Source organism: Chelonia mydas, chromosome 9, assembly GCF_015237465.2.
Source record: "Chelonia mydas isolate rCheMyd1 chromosome 9, rCheMyd1.pri.v2, whole genome shotgun sequence".
Lineage (NCBI taxonomy): Eukaryota > Metazoa > Chordata > Testudines > Cheloniidae > Chelonia > Chelonia mydas.
Window position 1 is genome coordinate 12557013 of NC_057855.1, and position 14268 is coordinate 12571280.

Genomic DNA, 14268 nt, shown 5'->3' on the forward strand with positions numbered 1-14268 from the left:
TGAACAGAGGCTCAAGGGGAAGCAAAACAATGTTTTGGCTACCTATCACCTTCGTTTGTGACAATAGAATCATTGTTACTACTGCATTACTAGTGTGTATAGGCTGGAATTTGAGGCCTCCCATTACATGGTCAGCTTGTACACAAATCAAAGACGAGTGAAGAGGAGTAGGTAGAAGAGGTAGGCTTTCAGGGGGAGCATCTGATTCTTCAAGAGCAGAACTGTACATGTGCGCACACAAATTGATAAATCACATGCATGTTTTAAGCTCCATGTCTGTGGGGCCAGCTGGATCCAACTGGGAGTATCTCTTGGTGTTGTCTGCTAGATGGGGCACCCCACGTGGGGTGTGTATCTTCTCCTACCTTGTCCACTTCCCTCCTGTCTCCTCTCCCTCCCATGAGTACTCATCCATAAATTGATAAGGCATCTGTACAGTTTCTGGCCTTTTAATGAATTCTTAAATCAGAATAGGGATGGGAGATGTTTATATGTGAACTGCCTTATAGTTTGAGTGCATATGATATTTATTTTTGGGAAGTTACTTCAATGGAGAGAGTGTAGTACCTTTTATACTAACTAGGCAAAACGCAAGGTGGTGTCGAGCAACATTTTAAAAAGCTTTGGATCTATTTTGTTGCTTTTAAAATAGTTTTAAACGCATATCACCAAAGTTTACACAACAGCACATCAACATTTTGGCTCATGACTTCTCTCTTATAGTAAATGTCTGTGTGTGTATTTGTTTTAATATCTCATTACACACCCATATGCACGCTCTCTGTCGGTCTAACTTTACTTAATGAGCGTTGGAAAAGAAATGTTCACTTATGGGGGGAGAAAAAGGCTTTGTCTGTTTAGTTTCCTCTAATTATTCATCATAACAAACACTTGTAATAACAAATTTAACCCTGTCCCCAGAAGTGTTGCAAGATTATAGTATACTAGCTGGCACCTGTGAAATTCACAGGCTGATGTGATTGTACCATCAAAGGTACTTCTGACAGCAATCTTAATCCTCTGCGTTCAGGGTTTCCCAGTGCTTGCTACAAGCATGAGAAAAACCTACTATTAGTGCCAAAGGTTTAATAATTAATTTAGTTATGTTTGCCTTTAGATATTTTTACTGTACATTTGTGGTTAGTATAAGACTGTTCAGTTGACAGGATAAGTTGTTATGAAAGATAGTATAAGGCTCAATGTAGAACTTGCAGTTTACATTGCTCTGCTGGCAACAGTCATAGTTATTTGAAGATGACCTTTGAATTTCTCCTCCATTGCCAACCACCCAAAGGAATATTATTTGAATTTAGTTCATAGAATTTCATGGCTGTGAAGGGAACAATTAAGGGAAAAACCTCTAATATATACATATGAAAGAGAAACCCCTTATTTCCATTTTCTTGCAGTTATCTAAGTCTTATAAATGTAAAGACTTTACCATGCTTTTTTTACTCTGTGCATTCTCTTGTGCTCGTTCACTCACTTTGCATGCATTCTCTCTCTCTCTCTCTCTCACACATACACACACACACACACACACACGTTTTCCTCTGTGGGAGAACCAAGTACAACAATTTCACTGGTACAGCTGGAGTGGCTGTGGTGAGGAGCATGGGCGTACGTTTAAGGCACTGCTCTGGGTTCCATTGTTGGCTCTGCCAAAGACTTCTTCTATAACCTCAAAGAATTCACTAAACCTCTCTATGCCTCTGTTCTCCAGCTGTAAAATGAGGATAAATGTTTTTCCCTAGCTCACATTGGTTTTATTGAGGAACCAGGTTTAGGCTTGGTTTGAAAGTGGAAGCATATGTAATCAGATTAAAATAAGATTCCAATGGTATAAAAAAGTTGTGTGAAATTTCTTTGTGGGTTTTGACAGCTAGTTGTTTCATTTAATAAGATGAGTGGTTATTAATACACAAATATGTAATGTTTTTGCTCAGTGGCAAATGGAGAAAAATAAGCCTTTTTGTAATGAGGAGGTAAAGTGCTGAGTCTTTGCAAGCGCATTTTTATTGTTTGGCTAAATTTGTGAATGAATCATGCTGCTCTTCAAAGCAAGGGCTTGAAACTCTGGCTTGATTCAGGTTTAGCTGATAAGCAGCTGGCTGGTTACAGTATCTTCTTTCAACTTTGTCAGGTCACCTCTGTTCTAAATTGAAACTCCATTGCTGTTATAGGAATCTCTTGAACCAGAGTGCCAATATAGCAAACTATGTGCTGCTGTTATGATGTGATTTATGAACAAATGCGGGGGGGACTAGGTTAAAGCTACCCAACTGATACTCACTGAAACCTGAACCAGGAATTTAACTAGGGACTCCAGAGATAAATAAGCAGTGCATTAATCTTATTTGTCACAACTCCTTAAGGCAATTGAAAGATATCCTTGGCCCTCCATCCTTTAGAGTTAAAACTAATGTATATTTCCCTCTGACACAATGTTTGTAGAATGCTATATTAAAAGAAACATGAGATCAATCTATAAATTTGAGAACTCAGTGCTGAAGCAGCAGCCCTAAACTGTGACACCCTCCCTCCCCCTCCCGCCCAGTCTCAGCCACCTTCCACTTATGGGTTGCAAACCCTCACTGGATGCCAAATGAAACTTAAGTCTGTCCTGACAGCTATCTGAATTCCAGTGATATGGCTTCAGTTGTACAATGATATAACTTGCTTCCTGCCTAACTTGGGTTCAGCTTCCACTACTTATTTGGGAGTGGCAGGGCAATTTTAAAGTTCATTCTTGGAATCGATGCCCCACGCTGGAAGGGGAGTCTCAACTCTGACAACAGTCATTGCTCAGCTGATGGGCTGCCAGTGCAGCATGAACCCAGGCTAGGTATAGAAAAGAGAGTGAATAGAGAAATTGGTGAACCTGAACCCCCTCAAGTTATATTATGTGACCTACCTGACTGGCCTGAGCAAAAGTTGAGGGGAAGCAGTAGCAGGCAGAATCGGGCAGCCTCATGTTGCTGAGCTATAAATAGGCCACCATGCCAGGGCCTAACTACACTCCACTTCCTTGCCTCTTGTGCTGGGTTTGCGTATGAAGATTCTGCCTCTTCCTCCCACTCTGAATGTTCTGCTGCCACATGTTTCCCTGCAGAGGGAGTAAAGATCCCAGTGCTGGGGGTATCTATTCTCAGCTGCCTCTGAGGGGAGACGAAGCTGCTGCTAGGAGATTATGGATAGCTTTGGTGCCCCACTCCCACAGATATACATATGCAGAGAGTGGTTTCAAACTCTTGGGGGGGTGTGACGGTGAAAGGGAATATTTCTCCCTGCAGCTTTCACCTCCTCAGTGTCCAGGAAAGCCTACAGCAACTATTCTCTCTCAATCCCTCTCACTCACATTGTGTTGACTCCATCTCCCTAGAGAGAAGTGAAGGAAGTGGTGGTAGTTAGGTACAATGGAGGTGGTTAGAAGGGGGGCATTCCCAGTTTTGGCTCCCTGTGATACTGCTGAAGGAGCTGCTGAACCTGTGGCACGTATCCAAGCGGAGTGCACAGGGAATGGAGTGGCTTTTCTCTATGGGATGGTGATAGCGATGATGGCAGCTGCCATAAGCAAAAACTTGAGGGTAGGGGGCTCTGGAGACAGGTGGGCGAGAGTACAGCTTTGCAAAATGGGAGAGGAGAGAGATTCCCCCCTCTAAATTGCACCATGAAAAAACGGTGATTTTTTCCCCCAGAAAAAATAACAGACAAACAAGCCTTTTGATCACTTTACCTTTTGAAGGCTGCCATTGCAGCAGCAAGGGATGCAGATTTCAGAGATCTTTTTTAAACGAGTAAATGAAGCCGTGCTTGTAGTATTTGCAAGACTAGTCATGTAAGTTATAGTACACGTAGAGACGACGTTTTAAAAACTGAACACTTTAATACTCCAGTTTGGTAAAAGAGAGTCCTGTAAATAATGAGGATATGAATATAAAGGCTAAAGGCGTTAGCGAAAGTAGTTTGAGTTATGATTAGGCAAAAGAGTTAAAACAATTGTCGAAAATGACACTTTTTCAGTATCTTGTCTCCAAAGCAGCCTGACCAATTAACTGTGAACTTTTCATGCACAAAATTGGGCCCTGATTGGAGAATAACCATAGGAAATTTTATGCAGAAAAGAGACACCCCTTTGAGCCCTATCAGAAAAAGTATTAAGTTGAGGGCTTGGAGGTGGGAGTCAGAATTTGAATTTTAATGAAATTTTATGGAGTCACTACTGGTCTCCATAAAGCAAACCCTTCTTGCAACAGTCTTGATATTTATGCTTTGGTTTTAAATTTTATATCATACGGATCAAACGTTCAGAAGTGCTCAGTTTTGGCCTACCTCTGTTCCCTTTTGAGTCAGTAGAATTTTATTCACTGATTTCAGTGGGAGCAGAGTTAGACCAACACTGAGTGCTTTTGCAAATCCTAATCTGTGTGGGCAGGGAAGACTGGACTGTAAGTAATGCAGACATTTTAATAGTGCTTGGAAGACTTGGTTTTTATTGTTAACAAAATAAAGGAATCGCACAGCCAGAGTGACAAGATGTCCTTATTTTATAGGGACTGTCACGATTTTTGGGTCTTTTTCTTATATAGGCTCCTATTAACCCCCACTCCCGTCCCGATTTTTCACATAAAATGGCCATACTGGGTCAGACCAAAGGTCCATCCAGCCCAGTATCCTGCCTACCGACAGTGGCCTATGTCAGGTGCCCCAAAGGGAGTGAACCCAACAGGTAATCTAGTGATCTGTCTCCTGCCATCCATCTCCACCCTCTGACAAACAAAGGCTAGGGACACCATTCCTTACCCATCCTGGCTAATAGCCATTAATGAACTTAACCTCCATGAATTTATCCAGTTCTCTTTTAAACCTTGTTATAGTCCTAGCCTTCACATTTGCTGTCTGGTCACCCTATGCACAGCACAGTGTGGTTCAAATCCTTTTTACTGAATATATAACACTCAAGGCATATACATATTGCTGTTCTGGTTGGGTTCTGTGAACTTCTCAAACATAGAACGTTGTGAGCACCATCAGAAGACTCTCAAACTATTTAAAGGAATACTATCCTATTCTCTTTCGGTACAACTTTCAGTAAAGTAAATCTTCTTAAATCTTTTAAAAGATTTATTATGGAAGTGACAGGGATTAGGAGGAGAGCAGAGTTAACTTGGAACATGACCTTGGTGTAAAAACTAATGTTTTACAGAGAGATTTCACATTAAATAGAGTTTGATTTTCAAATATTGGGAGAAGAGTTTTTGCTAATTAATATTCAATGATCTCATTATATTTAAAGATGTAATATTTCTGAAGCCATCCTTAATGTTTTTTGTTTGTAGCATTTTGATCCTTGTATCGTTTTTATCTAGCAGAAGGTTTATAATTCACTTCTGCTAAAAACTGATGGGCTAGAATTTGGCTGAAGTATTTTACAAATGCATGGTAATGGAGCCACGCACATTAAGGCATTAGAAGTGACCATTATTCTAGATATCTTGGACCCTGATCCTGTCAGCATTTATGCAGTGTGCTTAACTGTAAGCAAGTAGTCTCACTGGCATCAATGGGACTGTTCACATGCTTAAAGTTAAGTACATACATAAGTCTTTGCAGGATGGGGGCCGTAAGTGTTTCTTGGGTCCACATTGTGTTTAGAAATGTTTGACTTTTTTCTTTGTAGAAGAAAATTAGAAATACTATTTGTTCCATTACCAAGGAAATACCACTCATAACATTTATATCGTCAGTCAATAAAAACATTTAGATAGCATTTTATATGTTCAAAGCACTGTACTGACTTTGTACCATATTACGGCCTGTTCAGTTAACACATGAGCTGACGGTGTGTGTTTGTACTATCTTTATCTCTGAATTGCATTATAAAATTAAAATCCATGTTTGCTGTCGGTAATATATTTCCTAACTGAAAATGCATTTTTAAAAGGCCCACCGGTGTCTCATGGGACAATTTTGAGACGCTAATTAGAGATCATTTTATTTACGTGTTTGGCTTTCTCTAACCCACTTTCCCTGTTTTATTTTTTGGGAAGGAGGGGTTTGTTCCTTCAGGATGGAATTGAAAAGTGGATCTTTTTTGTTTTTTATATATTAACCAGTCCCCTGTTTGGTAATGCCTTATTTTAATTTCTAATTCTCAACTTGATGGTTGGCTGCTCTCAGAAACAGAGGATAAGAGCAGGAGTTCTCAAATGTCATTAGACCGACCCCCTTCTGACAACACGACCCCAGGAGGGGAGGACCGAAGCCCAAGCCACCCCAGGCAGGGGGGCCAAAAGCCCAAGGGCTACAGCCCCAGGCAGGGGGCCTGTAACCTGAGCCCTGCAGCTCAGGGCTGAAGTCCTCTGGCTTCAGCTTGAGCCCCAGAAGGTGGGGCTCGGGCTTCGGACCCGGGCCCCAGCAAGTCTAAGCGAGCTGTGGCCATCCCATTAAAACAGTGTCACGACCCACTTTGTGGTCCTGACCTACCGTTTGAGAACCGCTGGATTAGAGCATCGTGCAGGGAATAAGAAACAGGAAGTAGATCAAACTTTTCAGTGACAAAGTTCTTATTTTCATGTAAATGGGGGAGGGAAAGGTGGACCAGCAATTACGACAATTTTAAAATAAAGATTGGATGGTCTTCTAAAAGATCAGCTCTAGGAATTATTTTGGGGAAGTTCTATGGCATGTGTATACAGGAGGTCAGATTAGAAGATCATAATGGTCCCTTCTGGCCTCAGAATCTACGAATCTGTGCATGTCGAAGTGGTCTCCGTGCCACTAGATGGGATAGAACACCATACCCAGAAGGTGTGTGGGTTACACATGCACAATAGTCTAAAAACAAAGCCCCTCTGCTGTACTGACTTCAGTGTAGGTAAACCACAGTGCTCGTATGGATCTCAGTGCACGACTGGGGCTTACATTATTTTTATTTCCATTTTCATTGTGCGTTCCATTTCTCCTCTATGTCTGGTCTTTTGACATGCTCACAGCACAGAAAGAAAACGTTTGTCAAACGTTACTAATATGTTTTCTAATGCTGAAGAGAACAGCAAGCCATTCTTCCTTCTTAAAAATAAAATTATATACTGTATTTTATACAGACAGTAGTAATTTATTGAGACATCAGTAATTTTTGTGCGAACAGAACTCAGTTTTTGTAAATAGAGATTTTCATACTACTGGGTCTTGCTTTGTTTATAATTAAATTTTAAAAAAGCTAGCATAAAAAGTTAAAAGTTCCCTTAAAAATCACAAAACCAAATTAAAAAAATTAAAAAGTGGTTTTAAACTTAAAAAATGTATAGGCCCAATTCCACTAGAAGCAATATTTGAGTACTGGTCATCTGAAAACAGGCATTTGTAAAGGAATTGCTGACACATCTTTATAGCACCGCAAACAATACTATAACTCAAAAAAAGACAAACTTGGATTTTAACAATATTTATAATGTTCTGTCAAAAAACGTTTTTCTCTGTAACCAAAGGTTACTTCTGCTAACTGAGAGGAATCGAGTTGACACAGGATGGCTGAGTCTATGCCAGTTTATCATCTGTCTCAGTGAGGTGCTGCTTCTCTAATAAGGATGTAAAATTCCATGCTGATCCAGCAGCATGTCCTACTGACAGCTTAATCCTGCATAGTATGGTTTGGTATGGAATCCTGCCATAAAAGTCCATTAACTGTTACAAAAAAAAAAAAGTGAAAGCTACTGAAAATATTTATAAAAAAACGAAAAAAAAAAAAAAAAAGATATCTTACACTGCAGTGCTTAGCCAAACCAAATGCAGTACCTTTACCTCTGCCTTTCTGTGGCTGTCAAAACCACCTGCATTTAGAGTCCTGTAATAACAGAGTGTCTTCATCATTAATTTGAAGCATATAAGTAATATGTATTTCCCTCTTTGTTTACATTTTTTAATATATGGACACATTCAGCACTAGAGAGAAAATGTTCAATACTGCATGGTATATATAATATATGTGTTGCCCTTAATATTTTGTGCCTGGCTTCTGCCTGAAGTAGAATTTTTTTTTCAGAATGTTTGAGTCAGTAAGTGTGAGATTTTTCCCTTCATCTCATAAGCGCCCCTACTCTCCCTCCCCGGTTTTGGTTTTGGTTTTGTTTTGTTTTCACAAGGCTGCCATTTTGCAGCGCAAGAGACTTGGTTTCACTGCAAGAGCTGTGCAAGCCAGCTCTTGAGGTTTTCCTTTTAAAAAAGAATTTTAGGAAGTTAAATGCAAAAACTAAAAAACAACTTTCTAGCATTATGGCAATGTTAAAGTTTCAGGATCAAATATTCTTTACAAAATTATAAAATTCTCATATTCTGTCACACTGCATGTAATAGAAGTAATAGCTTCTATTTAAATATAAAATCTTTGGCCTTGATCTTGCAAAGACTTATGCACATGCTTAATTTCATACTCAGAGTCAATGGAACCACTCGCTGTATGAAAAGTTAAAGTTCCTAGGTCTTTGCCAGATTAAGACCTTTGTTGTTATTGGATACTATAAAATAGATGGGATTTGCAACAAGGCAGGGTAAATACAATTTTAGGGATTTCACTGACTTTTGAGTATTTAATCTTGTAGCCCTACGCTGTAGCATTAAAATTAGTTTTTGGATTGGTGTTTTCCCATTTAATTTTATTATTCAGTTACAAAATTTTAAGCTATGGATGTTTGTTAGTAATAAAAACTTACTATTCTTGTCCCATTCTCAAAAAAAGTTAGGACCAGCATTTCAAAGCTATACTTAATGAGTTAAATGGCAAAAACTGTGCAGTCCTGTTGCCTGTCCCCCTTGAACTTCCAGCCCCCATATTGCAAGTGTACATTTGCATATTCTGCAACTCTATTAACATGTACAACTGTTGGTTGTGCAAGGGTGATGTGCACATTTTTGCAGGTGTATGTGTTTCACCCGCTCTGAAAATGTTGACTTTAATTTCACTATATTGTAATAAAAGTAGAGGTACAGTTTACCAAAAAAAATCACAACCCAGCTTTAGATAAAAAGGAGGTTGTGAGTAGACTGAGTTCCTATGCTGTCCTCAAGACCCTGAGTTAGTGTCCACAACACTCCCCCCTGTGGCTGTATTGGTGGCCCAAAAATAATAACAACATAAACCCTTAGCCTAAGCTTCCTCCCTGAGCATTGCTTTTCCTTGGGCAGGGTCTCTTATTTAGCATCATCTATGTACTTAGCTTTCTATGGTACTGAAAAATAAAGGCTGCCACTTAGGGTTGCCAACTTTGTAATATTTAAAAACTGGATCTCCAGCAGGAGTGCTGGAACCTCCCCTTCCTCTTGAGGACCCGCCCTGCCTTGCCTCTTCCCACTGAAGCCCCGCCTCCCTGTTTGCTCCTCTTCCCCCTCCCTCCATCGCTCACTGCTTTTCCGCTCCCACCCTCCCACCCAATGCATGGGTCAGGAGAGGCTCACCTGCAGAGCCAGGGTTGGGAGCTGCAGCCGCCCAATGCAAGTAGGAAGTGGCCCTGGCTGAGTAGGTGCTGGCACGGGTGATGACTCGGTGCCTCCACGCCTCTGCTGCCCTCAGTAAGCAGACTGTGGGAGTCCAGCCACTAGATCTGGGCAGACACCATCAGGTCCTCTTTTCAACCAGACTTTCCAGTCAAAAACCGGACACCTGGCCACACTACTGCCACTACCCCAAAGAATTTACAATCTAAGGGTAAATCTTCACTAGTAACGTTAAAGCCACGGCAGCGCTTTAACATGGCTGTGTAGTCTCGGCACCGGCCCTGGGTGAGAGCTCTCCCAGCGCAGTAAAAAAACCACCCCCACGAGGGGAGTAGCGCTGGAGCACTGTCTACACTGCTACTTTACAGCACTGAAACTTGCAGCGCTCAGAGGGTTTGTTTTTTTTTCACACCCTTGAACAAGGAAGTTGCAGCGCTGTAAAGTGGCAGTGTAGACAAGACCTAAAATACAGAAACACTGAAAACTAAACAAACTGGAGCAACACCACTGAAGTTGGCTGAGTTACTACCCTAGACTATCAATATAAATTACAGTAGCATGTGGCCAGTTGTTTAGGGTCTATTTGAAATACAACTTGGTTGCGTGGTCACTCTTTTAAAATCTTGTTGAATAGGTGTGCCTTTTACCTAGTCCGTGTTTCCTCCTCTTTGTGGCAAATCAGTTGATTGTAAACAGGTTTCCTGTTGTACTGACGGAGGCTAATTGATGATGGATGAATTTCCAGTATTCTGTTTGTACAGTTTTTTGTGTGTGCACTATGGGGAATTGTAAAGAGGAAAGGGATTCCTCTCAAACTGGCTTCTGTTCAGTGCATTGCTTTCCTTTCAGGCCTCCCTGTTCTGTCTTGCTTGGCATCACCACAGCAAACAGTATGAATTGGTAATATGAAGCATAATTTTACTATGAAAGTAAAATACTCGCAGTTGTAACTAAAAATTTGGAAGTTAGTATAGCTTCTATAAACATTTCAACCTCTTGCTTCCCCTGGTTTGCTTAGACAAAAGGATCATTATCCCGTTAATGATCTTAGTTTACTAAGATTCAGCCTGGAGTTAAATGTTATATCTGAGATATAAACAGTGTTTATAATAACTTTTTGACATCAGCTTTAGCAGCACTAGTAGGCGCTGATGCTATACAATTCACATCTCCAGATAGGTTTATAGGAAGGCATCAGAACAACAGATATTAAACTCTAGCAGAAAATTTAAATTAATTGGTTATGAGGTCAGGACCTTTTCTTTCAGTCATGAGCCACTATGGATAAGCATGGCTAGAATGAAGAACTTGTGACACTTTAAAAGTCCGCTGTTACTCATTACTATCCCTGTGATTCTCTGGTTTCCCGTGGTAGCATTTTCGTCAAGCCCTGATAGGTCACAATAGTTTGGATTTTAAAACTTCCATTGGTCTCTCTGGCCTTAAAATTATGTAATTCAGATTGCTGCTGCTGTTCCCTGTTTTTCCTTCCCTTACACTTCAGTTCCAATATCATTTTAGAACCCATTGCCTCGGACTTCTAGAGGTAGAAAACAAGGTCCCAATCCTATATTTGGATCCATTCAGGAGGGCCCGATTGTATGATAAGGACCCAAGTGTTGTATTGCCTCTGAAAGCTTGATGCCCAGCTTTCAAGTGGTGTAAAGCATTAATCTCTAACTCTAGTGTCTCATTTAATATTAGCTGCTAATATCATGTCCGAAATGAAGTGGGTGTATGAATTAGATACCTATTAACATTTAATTTATAAATTACAGACATCTTTGCACTCTGAGCATATAAACAATTCAGTACATACAAATAATACAAAAATACATCAAGGTGTGCTAGTGCCATCTCAATGAAATGCAGCCTCATCTCTCTTTCTCGCTTAGTTCTTTCCGTAGATTAAAAGATTCCATCCATATAGAGTGTTTCAGCTGTCAGGAATGCCAAAGGGGAATGATAGCTGTTGGCTTCTTAAACCTCCTGTCATGAAGTTTAGGAATGAGCCATGCTGGTGCAACCTGTTTGGTCATTGATTTGGATTACAGAGCATTAGCTAGATCTCTTGGGAAATTTAAACGTGTATCAACTGCTGATAATAAGACTTAGGTATATTATAACTGAGTTATTTTAGAGGTCAAGGGTGATTGGTTTTAAAATGGAAATTTTGGAATACTAAATGCCCTCTGATGTATTTCCTTCCATGTTTTCAGCCCTTCATATACAGTAACTTTGGGAAGTGTATGTTATCTGTGATGTCTTTTTCTATTTTATGGCTTTTAGTCCTGCTTAGCTCAGTCTCTAGAAAATAATTAGCATTCATACCCATTAGCCACTCATTTTGAGGTTTTGCCTTGAACTTTGGCCAAAATTATCATGAGTATTCCATTACAAATGGTTCTTTTACTACTAATCTGATCCCAGTCTCACTGAAAACAGCATTTTTCTGAAACAGAGATTCTTATAGGGACTTCTGTGGAGCTTCTAACCTCCACATGGACTCCGTAGGGTCTTTTGTGTAACGTGCTGGGTTAAAGGAATTTAAAGAATCCACAGGCTTTACATTTGCTCGGTTTGTGAAGCATGGAGACTCCTTAAAGTCCATTTCCAAAGTGGCCAGGTTAAAAAATGTTGGAACAGTTCAAGTAAACACATAGCCATGATTTGCAACACCTATAATGTTAATTTATATGGTGCAACATAAATAGTTCTGTGACAGAGGAGCCAATTTTTTTCTTGACAGCTTTATATTTTAACTCCTGCACCTCTATACCTGTGCAAATTCCTGTATAAAAATATTGTTAAAGTGGCGATGAAGCTGAAGAGATGAAAGTATCAGAAACATAAAGTAATAAAAACCATAAGAGAACATCCATAGTTGTTTTGTCATCTTGGAGATTATTTTGCATTGTGGTCCACACTAAAGTAAGTTGTTGTCTCAGTACTTAGACATTGGTAATGATTAAGTTGGATTGTTGTAAAATTCTAGGTAGTCATCCTGAGCAGTCAGCCTGAATGGAATTTTTTGGCACTTCTAACTTTCTAATCTGAAATAATGCTTGTGTTTTTATCACAAAGGCAGGAGGCAAGAATAGAGTTGAAACTTTACTTGGAATTTCCTTTTTTGAAAAAAAATGAGCATATACTCCTAAAGCAATTAAGATACACCTGTTCGTGTAATATTTTAGTTTGCCCCTTAAGTGATCGATAGGAAACTAGGAATGTTGCTTTAATAGATTCAATAAAAAGATAAGTAGAAAAATATCTGTTTTATACTTTTTCCATCATTCTTTCAAATATAAAATTTGAATAAATAAATATTGACAGAAAGTATCATAATATGGTTTGTGTTACAGGTGGTGTAATACCAAGGGCTGCACTGCTGCCACATCACAATTTTGTGAGGTTTCAGAGAGTAGTTCTGGTAAGGACACTCAATGATTTATATATTTATTTTTTAAATAGAGGTGGACTATTATTTTTGATATAAATTGGTATCAGTCATTATATGCATTAATCTTATTGGTTAGGTAGTAATATGTGCAGTCTGCTGAGTTTTTACATTATGTATTATTTTATTTGATAGTTTTGAACAGTATTGTCTCCTTGAAGTATGGAGCCATTATCTTAATATGGATCAACTTTGTACTTTTTTTTTAAACGTTTCATACACAAGATATTGCACATGGGCTGAAGGATGTATATTTCAAGTCTTAAAACTTTGGCTAGTTTTAAAAAAAAAAAAGCACTTCAGTGGTCATATTTACTCAGACAAACTCTACCATTACTAGTCCTCTTTTCCCTGATTCTAATTTACTATAATAATGGTTTGGTTTTTTTTGGTTTGTTTTTTTAAATGTATATAAGTGAATTCCCCCTCTGGTCTCTCTTGACCTCTTGAATTTTTCTTTAACCTGCTTCTCTTATCTTTAGTCTATTGTCTGTTTCATGGCCAGAGCCATAATAGAGATGAGATTACCTCACTTTTTTTAATAAAGGGAGGATTATGAACTGAAAACCGACAGCAATGTTCATGCACTGTATGAGAGCACAATTGTGCCTGTTCTTGCAGTAGTAAGTAACTGATACTGTACTTGTATCTGTGGAATTTTTAATATATGCTGTAATTTAACAAATGTCTTATATGTGTAGCAGACTTCTTTTCCCCACCATCCATTACAGTTTACAGTAACCCTTTATTGTGAAGAATCGTACATCTATAGAGGTACGGTTACCAGATCGCAACTGTGAAAAAACGGGACAGAGGGTGGGGGGTATAGGCACCTATATAAGAAAAAGTCCCAAAAAACGGGACTGTCCCTTTAAAAACTGGACATCTGGTTACACTATATAGAGGACACTCAAAGACAGAGGTTGGTTGTTTCAACAAGCCACTTCAAGTGTACACAGGAACAGAACAGAGAGAAGGATCTCACTGACTTCAAGTCTCGATTCCAGAAGTGTCTGGTTACTCTAGCCCCAGTCCAGCAAAACACTTGAGCAATTGAAGTCAGTGGGGCTACTCTCGTGCTTTCATTGAGAATTCCAAATGGGATCACCTGTTCTTTGTGGTTTAAAAAAAAAAGGGGGGGTGGGGGGGAGAGAGAGAGAAGAGGGGGGAGGTAGGAAGACCTTCAGATGTCGGAGTAGGGTTTGTTGGCACTGGGCAGTGCTGAGGCCCACAGCTAGGAATGGGGAAAGGGACATCCATTTATAGATTTGTGCTGGTAAGAATAAAGAGGGAAGCAATTTTCCATGTTATCACTGGAT

General features: G+C 39.5%; 1 protein-coding gene across 11 annotated transcripts in view; it reads left to right on the top strand.

Moving 5' to 3' along the window:
• Positions 1-14268, top strand: part of TBL1XR1 (TBL1X receptor 1) — a 166717-nt gene that overhangs the window by 94222 nt on the left and 58227 nt on the right. For 7 of the 11 annotated variants that reach the window (XM_037909529.2, XM_043521754.1, XM_037909527.2 and 4 more), the window contains one exon: positions 12855-12922. The exons of 3 other annotated variants lie outside the window; for them this stretch is intronic. The gene's annotated coding sequence lies outside the window, so the exon portion shown is untranslated. Of the gene's footprint in view, positions 1-12854; positions 12923-13701; positions 13724-14268 lie in introns of those variants that run through there. One more of the 11 variants, XM_037909535.2, reaches the window with a different exon arrangement.